At 45.7% G+C, this 13,869-nt stretch overlaps 1 long non-coding RNA gene across 1 annotated transcript; it reads left to right on the top strand.

The window, feature by feature from the left end:
* The first annotated feature begins 269 nt into the window (after positions 1-269).
* Positions 270-13,158, top strand: LOC119467189. Its single transcript, XR_005195721.1, has 3 exons — positions 270-398; positions 8,023-8,112; positions 12,987-13,158. It is a non-coding gene; the product is annotated as an uncharacterized LOC119467189 (long non-coding RNA).
* The last annotated feature ends 711 nt before the right edge of the window (positions 13,159-13,869 follow it).

The following is a 13,869-nucleotide window of genomic DNA, read 5'->3' on the forward strand; positions in this document are numbered from 1 at the left end:
ACAGGGTAAAGGTCCGTCTCTACTGTTTACTAGAAAGGTGGAACCCAGGAAGCTTGAGGCCTCAGGAAACCGGCACAGGAGACCTGTCAAAAGGGCCCTGAATCCTCCCGCAGGGACAGAGCTACACGTCCACCTGGGCTCCGAGGACAGACCCAGGTTGTGGGGATACCGGCTGCCTGCAGGGGGCGAGATGTTCCTTTGGTGCTGCTGGGCTGTGACTAAAGAGCAGAAACAAAGATAGAAGCTGAGATCAACGGAAAGGAATGAGACTGAACAAACATATATATTAATCCTGACGGGACACATACTAAAATAACATTCCCAAACACGGCAGTAAGAAAGGATGAACTATGAAAAGAATGTGCAGATAAATGAATGAAACTTCGGAGGACAAAAATGTAAGTTTCACATAGTATATAAAAATAAACACCAAGTGGATCAAAGTGCTAAATATTTTAAAGAACAGCCATAGAAACTATATATTTAATAGGATGAGGCAGTTATATTTATGGATAAATGCCAGCATTCTCAAGGCTTTGAAGCAACAGAAGAAACAAAAGAAGATTTATATTCAAAAATTTAAAAACGACAGAATTTTTCTTTTGACACGAAGTCTTGCTCTTGTTGCCCAGTGGCACAATCTCAGCTCACTGCAATCTCTGCCTCCTGAGTTCAAGCAATTCTCCTGCCTCAGCCTCCTAGGAGTTCAAGATCAACCTGGCCAACATGGTGAAACCCTGACTCTACCAAAAATACAAAAATTAGCTGGGCATGGTGGCAGGCACCTATAATCCCAGCTACTCAGGAGGCTGAGGCAGGAGAATCACTTGAACCCGGGAGGCAGAGGTTGCATAGAGCCAAGATCATGCCTCTGCACTCCAGCCTGGGCAATAAGAGCAAAACCCTGTCTCAAAAAAAAAAAAAAAAAAAAGCTAGAGTCTGCCAGACATGAAACATTATGTCTTCATTTGCAGCATGCCCAGTCCTTTTCTAAATAAGTATCTAAACGTGAATTAAAGTACTGTCACAGCTCAGAAAAAGGGTCATCAAAGTAAAGGCAAAAAGTCTTGAGTGGGTTTATCCAGTTTTGTAGTGTTTTGTTTTTGTTTTTTTGTTTTTTTCTGAGACAGAGTCTCACTCTGTTACCCAGACTAGAATACAGTGGCTTGGTCTCAGCTCACTGAACCCTCCACCTCCCAGGTTCAAGCAATTCAGCCTCCCAAGTAGCTGGGATTACAGGTGTCTGCCACCACAGCCGGCTAATTTTTGTATTTTTAGTAAAGACAGGATTTGTCATGTTGGCAAGGCTAGTCTCAAACTTCTGACCTCAAGTGATCCGCCTACCTCGGCCTCCCAAAGTGTTGAGATTACAAGTGTGAGCCACTGTGCCCAGCCAGTTTTGGAGTTTTAAATACCATCACTTTTCTAGTGAGCCTCAAATAAATCCCTAACCTGAACCTCAGTCCTGAACTCCAGACTCAGACAGCCATCTGTCTACTTGACCTCTCTACTTAGATGTCTGATAGGCACTGCAAATTTAAGTGTCCAGGCAGGTGCCATAGTTCACGCCTGTAATCTCAGCACTGTGGGAGGCAGAGGCAAGCAGATCACTTGAGTTTAGGAGTTCAAGACCAGTCTGGGCAACATAGCGAGACCCTATCTCTAAAAAAAATTTTTTTTAATTAGCCAAGCGGGCCGGGCATGGTGGCTCACGCCTGTAATCCAAGCACTTTGGAGGTCAAGGCAGGTGGATCACCTGAGGTCGGGAGTTCAAGACCAGCCTGACCAACATAGTGAAACCCCATCTTTAAAATAAAATTAAAAATTAAATAAAAAATGAAAAAAAAAAATAGCCAAGCATGTTGGGACATACCTGTAAGTCCCAGCTACTCAGGAGGATAAGATGGAAGGATCACTTTAGCCAGGGAGGTCGAGGCTGCAGAGAGCCATGACTATACCTCTGCATGCCAGCCTGGGCAACAGAGCAAGACTCTGTCTCAAAAAAAATTTAAATACCCCAAGCTGACCATTTATTCTCCATCCGCCCTCCCCAACACACACACAAAATGTAGTTTCTCTAACAACTAATAGCAAGTCAATTTTTTTTTTTTTTTTTTGAGACAGAGTTTTACTCTGTCACTCAGGCTGGAGTGTAGCAGTGGTGCCATCTTGGCTCACCGCAACCTCCGTCTCCCGGGTTCAAGCAACTCTCATGCCTCAGCCTCCTGAGTAGCTGGGATTACAGGCATGCGCCACCACACCCGGTTAATTTTTGTATTTTTAGTAGAGATGGGGTTTCACCATGTTCCTCATGCTGATCTTGAACTCCTGGCCTCAAGTGATCCACCTGCCTCAGACCCCCAAATTGTTGGGATTACAGGTGTGAGCCACCACACTCAGCCAACTAGTACCAAGTCAATTCTTTCATCTGTTCAGATAAAAACTTGGGGTCATCCTTGACTCGTCTTTCTTTTAAAACGTAAGTCAGGTCTTGTCAGTACTTTGCTTAAAACTATCCCATGTTCCCCCATTGATCAGATGTAAAAACTGACATGCTCACTATGCCCTAAAGGCTCCATGTGACCAGCTCTATCACCTCTGTGACCTCCTACTCTCCCCTTCCATCACCCCTCTAGGTCAAATTGGCCTCCTTGCCATTCCTCAAACACACCAGACACGTGCCCACCTCAAGGCCTTTGGACTTGTTCCCTCTACTGAGAGTGATCTTCCCCTCCATACTCATCCATAGTTCATGTCTCAGTTTGTTGAGGTCTTTACACAAAAGCCAAAGCAACTTTCTCAGTGAGGCCTTCCCTATACAACCTATGTAAAACACACAAAAAACTCCCTGATTTGAATTTTCCACCTTAGCATTTTATTGCTTTTTCGAGACAGGGTCTCGCTCTGTCACCCAGGCTGGAGTACCGTGGCGTGATCATAGCTCACTGCAGCCTTGAACTCCTGGGCTCAAGCACTTCTCCCGCCCCATCCTCTCAGGGCCACAGGCATGTGCCACCATGCCTGGCTAATTTTTTATTTTTATTTATAGAGACAGGGCTCTCACTGTATTCCCAAAGCTGGTCTGAAACTCTGAGCCCTGCGCAATCCTACGCCTCAGCCTCCTAAAGCACTAGGATTACAGGAGTGAGCCACCGTGTCTGGCCCATTTTATCACTGTTTAAATATTTTTACTTGTTTATTTTGTTTACTGTCTGTATCTCCCTATTAGAATGTAATCCTATAAGCCCCAAGGGCAGGGATTATTGTCTATTTTGTTCACTGATTTAGCCCCAGTGCCCAGAATGGTGCCTGCCATCTGGTAGACACTTGATAAATATTCACTGAATGAGTAAGAGTGGGAAGGAAAAGCAGATAATAACCATGTGGTTCACGTGAGGTCAGGAGTTCAAGACCAGCCTGGCCAACACGGTGAAACTCTGTCTCTACCAAAAATACAAAAATTAGCTGTTCACAACAGTGAACACTCTTACTAGCAGAAAACTAATTTAGGGAGATTACTAAGAAAGTCAGGTGTGGTCGGTCATGCAAAAGATTCTACAAAACAGAACTAAATGTCTGGATCACCCAGATAGGAGCTGGGGGCCAAATAGTCTCTGACAGAGAAAACTGACTCCCTCCCTGACTCATAGTTTACATCCAGCTCCATCTTCAGAATCACAGTCCCCTAAAGGCTGAGAACTCCAGAGTCTACACATGCCCAGCCCCCATACATATCTTGGCCCCGGGAAGGTGGGTAAGGAGCTAACGGGACAAAGTATGTCTAAGGTATGTTCCTCTCAGCTGGGATGCTCTCAGGTAAGGCAAGGTAACAGAACACCCAGTTCAAACTGGTGTCAATAATAAAGAACATTTGGGAGGCTGAGGTGGAAGGATCACTCGAGCCTAGGAGTTCAAGATCAGCCTGAGAAACCAAGCAAGACCCTGTATCTACAAAAAATAAAAATAAAATATTAGCCAGGCATGGTGGCATGCACTTATAATCCCAGCTACTTGGGAGGCTCAGGTGGGAGGATTGCCTGAGCCCAGGAGTTCGAGGCTGCAGTGAGCTATGATCAGACCACTGCACTCCAGCCTGGGCAACAGAGTAAGCCCCTATCTCAAAAATAAATAAATAAAAATAAAGAACACATATTGTTCCAGAAAAAAAGTCCAGAAGCAATGAGGACTTGAAGAATGCTTTGATCCAGAGGGTCTCAACATCTTCAGGGGCTTTGTTTCTCTACACTGGCCCAGCTCTTCCCTCCTCTGTGTGTGTTGGCTTTATCCTTGGGTTGTGTGATGGTTAATTTTCTGTGTCAACTTGACTGGGTTAAGGGATGCCCAGAGAGTTGGTAAAACATTATTTCTGGGTGTGTCTGTAAGGGTGTTTCTGGAAGAAATCATTTAAATCAGTAGGCTGAGTAAGGAAGATTGCCCTCACCAATGTTGGATAGGCATTATCCAGTCCACTATGAACCTGAATAGAACAAAAAGATGGAGGAAGGGCAAATTTGCTCTCTCTGAGCTGAGACATTTTCTCCTGCCTTTAGAGGAGGAGCTCCTGGTTCTCAACCCTTAAGACTGAATTGTACCACCAGCATTCCTGAGTCTTCAGCTTACAGACAGCATATCATGGGACTTCTTGGCTTCCATAATAAAGTGAGCCAATTCTCATAAAAAATCCCCTCATAAATATATATCCTATTGGCTCTGTTTCTCTGAAGAATAGTAATATAGACTTTTTGTGATTTGAATGTGTCCTCCAAAGTCCATGTGTTGGAAACTTAATCTCTAGTGCAACAGTGTTGAGAAGTGGGAGCTTTAAGAGGTGATCAGGTCATGAAGTATCCACCCTCATGCATGGATTAATGCTGTTACCATGGCCATGGGTTATCTCAGGAGTGGGATCCAGATAAAAGGATGAGTTTGCTCTCGTGTCACTCTCACTTTCTCATGTACAAACATGCTTTCTCACTCATGTGATGCCTTCCATCATGGGATGATGCAGCAATAAGGTCCTTGCCAGATGCTGGACCTTGATATTAGACTCCTCAACCTCCAGAATTGTAAGCCAAATAAATTTCTGTTTATTGTCAATTACCCAGTGCTATAGTTTGAATATTTAACCCTTTAAACCTCATGTTGAAATTCGATCCCCAATGTTGTAGGTGGGACCTAATGAGAGGTGTTTGGGTCATGGGAGCAAATCCCTCATGAATGACTTGGTGCAGTCCTTGTCCTGTCCTCATGGTAATGAATGAGTTCTTGATCTATTAGTTTCCATGAGAGTTCCCCTGAGAGCTGGCTGTTAAAAAGAGCCTGACACCTTCCTTCTCTTTCTTGCCTTCTTTCTCGCCAAGTGACATCTGCACACAGTGGCTCCCCTTCACCTTCTGGCATGAGTGGAAGCAGCTTGAGACCCTCTCTGGATGCAGATGCTGGTGTCATGCTTCTTGTACGGCCTTCAGAACCATGAGCCAAATAAACCTCTTCTCTTTTATAAATTGCCCAGCCTCAGGTATTGCTTTATAGAAACACAAATAGACTAAGACACTTAGTCTGTGATATTCTGTGACAGCAGCATAGAATGGATTCAAACAAGGCTGTTTCTCCTTATAGTGGCAGAAATGGCTGCAGTTTTTAAAGATTTTACATCTTTTCTCTAGACTTAGAGACTCACTTTAAAGCAACTCCTGTGACCAGAGAAAAGTCCACACACAGCGGAGGGTAGAGCTGGCTTGGGCCATTCCCTGACCCAGAGACTGGGCCTGGGGATGGGATTTTTCTAACTGATTTAGGACACACCACTGAGGCTGGAAGTGAAACCAATCTTACTTAAAGAGCTCCTCCATAGAGAACTGTGTGTGAATGGATGGGAGGCCAACTGCAGAATCCATGACAAAGACATATCCACCCAGAGGGTGCAGGAGACCACTGTCTACTTATATTCTGACTTGGATCTAGTTATCCCTCTCCTCACCAGGGCCAGGCCCTGCAGAGGCTCACCAAATTTCTGTTGGGAATCTGGTGCATACCAGGCTGCCCCATCGCCTAGGTCCTTGGTCTGCACAGCGTGGAAGCCACATCAATCCTGATCTCTCTTAGTGCCTCTTCAATCAGCCCCATGATGCCCCCAACTCTTCCTGTCATCCTAGACTGACTCTCCTGTCATCCTAGACTAACCTCCCAAAAAGGTTAATCCAGATAGGGAGCCTCTCCTGTGCTCTTGGGATGCTGCTGCCCTCTGTGCTTCCTGCTGCCACTGCAGCACCCTGAGCCTATAGCACCTGGAACCTTGGTTCATTTATAGAGGGAGCTCCCTCCACCTTCTGCTTTAACTGAAACCTGGTTGAGGACATAGCATGAGGCCCTACTAACGACATAACCCACCTACCATGTGACAAAGAAGGTGGTCAGCATCCCCCGCCCTCACTGCCTCTTTCAGATCACCACTGTTCTTTGGACTCCCTCCCTCAGCACGGCCATCTACTCACTTCCCTGCATTCACTGAGGACTTTGGCCCTTGACTCACAGGCTTCCCAGAAGAAATACTGCCATCATCCCGGGTGATTTAGTATCCCTGTGGATAACACCTTCTATATCTTAATCTTAAAGTCTCTCGCCCCCTTGTCTCCAATGACCTTAGCCCTTCTTACTGCTCAGGCCCCTCATCCCCTTGGTCACACTCTGAGGCCTGTCATCACCTAAAAGCAACACTCTGACAAAATCCGATTATCCAAACGTAAGTGCCTGTTCTTGCAGCTCCCTCTTCCTTATCTCATTACATCATGTCCCCTTAACCTTCCACCTTCTTGTCGTCACGTAGTGCTGAGCAGTGCAGGGAAAGCTCCATTCCCCTGTGGACTGGCGCCAGGGTCCTCAACCCCCTGACATCTGGATTCTCTCTCTACTATACCACCGAAGCCACTAATGTCACCAGGAACTTCCTTGTTGCTATACTAGAGGGACGCCTTATCTTCTTCGTCCTCTCAGTACTTATCTTTTTAGGCCTCTTCTCTATGTTGACCAATTCTTCATTCTCGAAATCCTTTACTCCTGCAGCCACTAAATTCCCCATCACCCCTCATTTTCTTCCATCTCTTTGAATGCATTTTCTTTCTTCTTGACTAATTCCTTTTCTTCCCATCAGCCCCATAAATGTTTCTGTTCCCAGGGCTCTGTCTTGGTTTACTTCTTCTTTCAAATTCTTCTTGGATTATCTCACTCATACCCAAGGTTTCAACAACCACCCAAAAGCCAATGATGTCCAAACCTAAATTCTGGGTCTTAAATGCCCTTGGGTCTTGCCACCAGCATGCCCTGCAGGGTCCTTAACTTTAGCATGTCCCAAATTGAACTTTCTATTCTCTACCTTAAACTCTGTGGGACATGGCAGAATTTAATAAAGACCAACAGGCTGGCCATGGTGTCTAATGCCTGTAATCCCAGCACTTTGGGAGGCTGAGGTGGGTGGATCAACTGAGGTCTCGAGTTCAAGACCAGCCTGGCCAACAAGGTAAAACCCCGTCTCTAGTAAAAATACAAAAATTAGCCAGGCGTGGTGACATGCACCCATAATCCCACCTTCTAAGGAGGCTGAAGCAGGAGAATCACTTGAACCCAGTAGGCGGAGGTTGCAGTGAGCTGAGATTGGGGCACTGCAGCACTCCAGCCTGGGTGACAGAGCAAAACTCGATCTCAAGAAAAAAAAAAAAAAAAAAAAAAAAAAAAAAAACCTCTGGTCCCAAGCATTTCAAATAAGGGTTACTCAACCTGCAGTGCATCTTTTCCGTATGAGTCCAATACTCTAAAAAAAAAAAAAAAAAAAGCCAACATGCCAACATGTCACCTCCCTCCAGATAGAAAGGAAATTTGAATAGTACTCATTATTACTAATTTAAGATGTATTAAAATGTCCCAAATATCCCTTTTATTCAACGAGTTGATGAATGTAAAAATATTTATAATCCTATTTTCTCCTTCAAGTCCTGAGTTGCTCAACAGTGAATTATCTTCCCACAGATGATTTCAGGACGACAGGCTGTGCCTTGGCCATCCGCCCATCTTATATTGGCCTTAGACACAAATCATGGAGTAGAGAGCAACTGTCTGGTAAGTGGGTGCGTGGATTTGTTTGCATGCTTAGAAATGTATTTTGCCTTGATGCAGATATTATGCATACTATAAGAAGAGACTGGCCAGGCACAGTGGCTCACACCTGTAATACCGGCACTTTGGAAGGCCAAGGCAGGTGGATCACTTGAGGTCAGGAGTTCAAGACCAGCCCTGGCCAACACAGTGAAACCCTATCTCTACTAAAAATATAAAAATTAGCTGGCTGGGCACGGTGGCTCATACCTGTAATCCCAGCACTTTGGAAGGTGAAGGCGAGCAGATCACATGAAGTCAGGAGTTCCAGACCAGCCTGGACAACATGGTGAAACCCCATCTCTACTAAAAATACAAAAACATGTCAGGCATGGTGGCGGGTGCCTGTAGTCCCAGCTACTCAGGAGGCTGAGGCAGGAGAATCACTTGAACCCAGCAGACGGAGGTTGCAGTGAGTTGAGATCACGCCACTGCACTCCAGCCTGGGTGACAGAGCAAGACTCTGTCTCAAAAATAAATAAATAAATACAAAAATAAAAATTAGGGCCGGGCGCGGTGGCTCAAGCCTGTAATCCCAGCACTTTGGGAGGCCGAGGCAGGTGGATCACGTGGTCAAGAGATCGAGACCATCCTGGTCAACATGGTGAAACCCCGTCTCTACTAAAAAAATACAAAAAATTAGCTGGGCATGGTGGCGCGTGCCTGTAATCCTAGCTACTCAGGAGGCTGAGGCAGGAGAATTGCCTGAACCCAGGAGGCGGAGGCTGCGGTGAGCTGAGATCGTGCCATTGCACTCCAGCCTGGGTAATGAGCGAAACTCAGTCCCCAAAAAAAATAAAAAAAATAAAAAATAAATAAAAAATAAAAATAAATAAAAAAATAAAAATAAAAATTAGCCAGGCATGGTGGCAGGTGCCTGTAATCCCAGCTACTTGGGAGGCTGAGGCAGGAGAATCACTTGAACCCAGGAGGCGGAGGTTGCAGTGAGCTGAGATCGCGCCACTACACTCTAGCCTGAGCAACAAAGACAAAAAGCAACGCAAAAAAAAAAAAAAAAAAAAAAAAAAAAAAAAAAAAAAAAAAAAAAAAAAAAAAGAAGGAAGGAAGGAGAGAAAAGAAAAAAAGAAAGAAGAAAGAGGTAGTGGCAGCAGCAACAGCTGAGTCACATGTAAAGCTGAAAATAGGTATGAGACCCAGCATGTCCTCTAAGGATACTCCCAGAGGGTCTCATATCACCTTTTGAACTGTGGGGTCTTCCCAGGCAGTTCCAGGTCTTATGTAAACAGACTGAGAATTTTCTATAAAGGGAGACACCAGCTCTGGTAATGGAGCTTCCAAAACTGCCTAGGGAAAAAGCAGTCCCTGTTGATACAGTGCCTTCCGGGTGCCATTGTGATTGAGGGATGCGAAGTAATCTGAGGTCTCAGGATGAACAAAGCTTTGGATAACGTTAATTTAACCTACTTAGCTCGTCACCTGTTTTCTTGGTGTGTGGTGTAAGGAACAAAAAACCTAACCAACTACTTTAATAAGGAAAAGTGGGGGTGGAAGCTTGTTAGAAGGATAATTGAGTGTTTCAAGTAGCAACTAAACCAGAAAAATAAAAGGGAAACACTGATTTAGGGCCTTGGTCAGATATGGCTGGAACCAAGGATTCAATGTCTAGTTCTCTGGTTTTCTCTGCATGCTGCCTTCAACATTCCCCACTGCAGCCTCAACTCCTCAGTGTGACTGAGCGCCACTAGCTCCCTGGCCACATTCACATTCCACCTGCCACTGGCAGAGAGGGACTAGTCTGTTCTCACTCTGCTCTGAGAAGGGTCTCTGGCCTGGCTTGGCTCGGGGGCAGACCCCCAAATTATTGGTGGTTTGGCTATGAACAAATCTGATGAGACCTCTTGATTCAAGTCCACCACTGGACCAATTAGCTATATGCCATGGGGACAGGGTTGCATAGTACAGACCTGGTCATTGGGCACCCAGCCTGTGTAACAAGGACAATTTCCAGAGTAGAAGGATGTACAAGAATATTAGAATTCAGATTGCAATTAGAATATTAGAATTAGAATATGGGCAGCCACCCCTAGTGGGGATTACTACATCATTGCTAAGGAATTATTTTTCTTTTTTTCTTGAGACAGAATCTTGCTCTATTGCCCAGGATGGAGTGCAGTAGCACGATCTCGGCTCACTGCAACCTCTACCTCCCGGGTTCAAGAGATTCTTCTGCCTTAGCCTCCCAAGTAGCTGGGATTACAGGAATATGCCACCACATCTGGCTTATTTCTGTATTTTTAGTAGAAACGGGGTTTTACCATGTTGCCCAGACTGGTCTCAAACCCCTGGGCTCAAGCCATCTGCCTGCCTTGGCCTCCCAAAGTGCCGGGATTACAGGTGTGAACCACCATGCCTGGCACTAAGTATTTTTCAATCCTTTTCCCCAAACACAATCAAATAGCCTTAGCCTGTTGCCCATGATAATGAGGTCATGTGCCAAAGCACCGAAGAACATGGCTGAGCCCTTTCTCCTTGCTCTGTCAGCCCCTCTGGCCCCTTGGCTGTCCTCCTTCTCCTGGCTTCCAAAGCCTCAGCCCCTCTCCCAAGCTGCCTGCAAAAGTGTCTACTCAAACCCTGCCCTTTATGTTCCCTTCCTCTGAGTTGCTCTCTTTTCTTATTAAGCCCAAAGGGAGAGCCTTGAAACCTCCCAGAGGGAAACATCTACAGATGCAAATTTGCATACTCTCCATAAGAAGCCTGGTGGTTGAGGAAGGATTTCCTTTTAAGACCTGGTGCAGCCGAGCAGGGTGGCTCATGCCTGTAATCCCAGCATGTTGGGAGGCCAAGGCAGGTGGATTGCTTGAGTCCAGGAGTTCAAGACCAGCCTGGGCAACATAGCGAAACCTTATCTCTACAAAAATACAAAAATTTTCTGGGCACAGTAGCACTAGTAGTAATCTCAGCTTTTTGGGAGGCTGAGGCAGGAGAATTGCTTGAACCCAGGAGGCAGAGGTTGCAATGAGTCAAGACCGCACCACTACACTCCAGCCTGGGCCACTGGAGTAAAACCCAGTCCCCAAAAAAAGGAAAAAAACAGGCCAGGCGCAGTGGTTCACACCTGTAATACCAGCACTTTAGGAGACTGAGGCGGGTGGATCACAAGGCCAAAAGATGGAGACCATCCTGGCCAACATGGTGAAACCCCATCTCTACTAAAAATACAAAAATTAGGCCAGGCGCGGTGGCTCAAGCCTGTAATCCCAGCAGTTTGGGAGGCCGAGGCGGGTGGATCACAAGGTCAAGAGATCGAGACCATCCTGATCAACATGGTGAAACCCCGTCTCTACTAAAAATACAAAAAATTAGCTGAGCATGGTGGTGCGTGCCTGTAATCCCAGCTACTCAGGAGGCTGAGGCAGGAGAATTGCCTGAACCTAGGAGGCGGAGGTTGCGGTAAGCCAAGATCGTGCCATTGCACTCCAGCCTGGGTAACAAGAGCGAAGCTCAGTCTCAAAAAAATAAAAAATAATAAAAAATAAAAAAAATAAAAAAATTAGTTGGGCATGGTGGCATACGCCTGTAGTCCCAGCTACTCAGGAGGCTGAGGCAGGAGAATCACTTGAACCTGGGAGGCACAGGTTGGAGTGAGCTGAGATCATGCCATTGCACTCCAGCCTGGTGACAGAGCGAGACTCCATCTCAAAAACAAACAAATAAACAAACAAAAAAAAAAACCTGGTGCAGAAGAACAGGTAAGGGGAAAGGGCATTTGTGTTGCAGACTCCCCAAATGGGTCTGGATCTCTCCTCAAGTGAGGGTATTTTTTGCCCTGCTAGCTGTGTGAGCCAGTCCATGTGTGTGTGTGTGTGAGAAAGAGAGAGAGAGATCATGCATGAGCCTTCCTGTCAAAGGTTTTTTTTTTTTTTTTTTTTTTAAGATGGGGTTACACCATATTGGGCAGGCTGGTCTCGAACTCCTGACCTCAGGTGATCCGCCCACCTCAGCCTCCCAAAGTGCTGGGATTACAGGCGTGAGCCACCGAGCCCAGCTCTTGTCAAAGGCTTTAAACACAGTCACCTGTGGATGGCCTCAAGGCATTCAATCCATCGTGGCTACAGCAGTATTAGTTAAAGAAAGCAGAAAGTTAACCCTTTGAAGGAAAATTAATAGTAAGCAAGCCCCACCAAGTGTGTGAGTTACGGCTAAGTTTCTCTTCAAAGAGCCTGCTCAACCTTTTATTCTTTAATTCCCAGTACCCCCACACTTTCTTCTCCTTTTCTTCTTTCTGACTTTACTACATGCCCAGGCATGCCACAGCACCAGTGGTGTTATCAGCACCAGCTCACATTCCTTTCCTAATTTAAGAAAAGACTGGCTCTCTAGTTCACTGCATAGGACCCCTTCCTCCTCTCCCCTCTCTCTTGTTAGGTGTCCACTTTATCCAAGAAAGTTTAAATGAGCCAGGCATGGTGGCTCACGCCTGTAATCCCAGCACTTTGGGAAGCTGAAGAGGGCGGATCACCTGAGGTCAGGAGTTCGAGACCAGCCTGACCAATATGGTGAAACCCCATCTTTAAAAAAAAAAAAGAAAGTTTAGATGTTTAGCCAGTCAGGTCTAGTTTAAATTGTGCAGTATGACCCCAGTCAAGGGGGAAGGACATCGGGGCAGGAGTCATATTAGAAATAAAAACTTCAACTCTCCTTTGTTCTGGGTGCTCTCATGATGGCCAGCCCTGTGAGAAGCACCCTTTCTGCAGAAAATAAAATTGCCTTGCTAAGAAAACTTTGTCTAAGTGCTAGTTCTTCTTTGTGGCACTAAGGAACAAGCATTTGTTTCTAACAATTTTGGGGGCTCATCTGGGGTTCCCATTCTCCTTCAGGAGGGGGGTCTTCAGTCACCCCACCCAGGGGGAGACATGTCCCACTGTCCCATTGCAGTGGCCTCAGGAATAGGAGATCAAGACCCACCTGTTGTGATGAATAAATCCAGGCTCTCAGCAACACAGGGAGAAGCAGCTTACAACACCACGGCAACCAGGTAACTGCACAGACCAAGGTAAGAAACATCGCAGGTTGAGGCACCCCCACACTGCCCCCGCACTCCCCCAACCCCCCACACCTAGGAGTGATAGAAACCTCCAGCAAGGGGGTGTTGAAAATTCCAAGGACAAGGCCTATTCTACTTAGGCGTCACCCCGAACCTTCAAGATAATGAAATTCCTCCTGATAGTCCCCTAAGGCTTATGTTAAAATATTAGAAAGATAATGAAAGAACCAAACACAAAAGAAAGCAGCAAATAATAAAATATTGTTGTTTTATTTGGAGGGCCCATCCTTACACCCTTAGTCTTCTGGCCAAAATTTAGGCCTGATGAGGAGTGGATTTGTCAGCTCTTAATGGAACATGTTCATGATAAAATCCTCATCTCCCAGGAGGAGATAGACTATGCTCTTTGTTAGAGACAAGGACCTGTCCTCCTTTACCCCTTAAAAACCAGAATGAACAAGCCAGAAACTAACTCCTCTGAAACACAAAAAGTCCCTGTTTCTAAATAACCTGCACCCACCAACACATGGGATCCTCTAGACCATCTTGTTCCCTTCAGTTTCCCCAACGCTCCCTTCAGGCAGCTGTGCACTAAAAAGTAAACTTTTATATGACAAACTTACCCAGTGGAAACCTGACTGTCTCCTGTGGACTTCCAATGAAATCCAACAGATTGAAGAGCTAAAAGAAATGTTTATAACTGCTCCTGTTCTAGC

This window comes from Cebus imitator, unplaced genomic scaffold (assembly GCF_001604975.1).
Source record: "Cebus imitator isolate Cc_AM_T3 unplaced genomic scaffold, Cebus_imitator-1.0 Scaffold265, whole genome shotgun sequence".
NCBI classification, from domain to species: Eukaryota; Metazoa; Chordata; class Mammalia; order Primates; family Cebidae; genus Cebus; species Cebus imitator.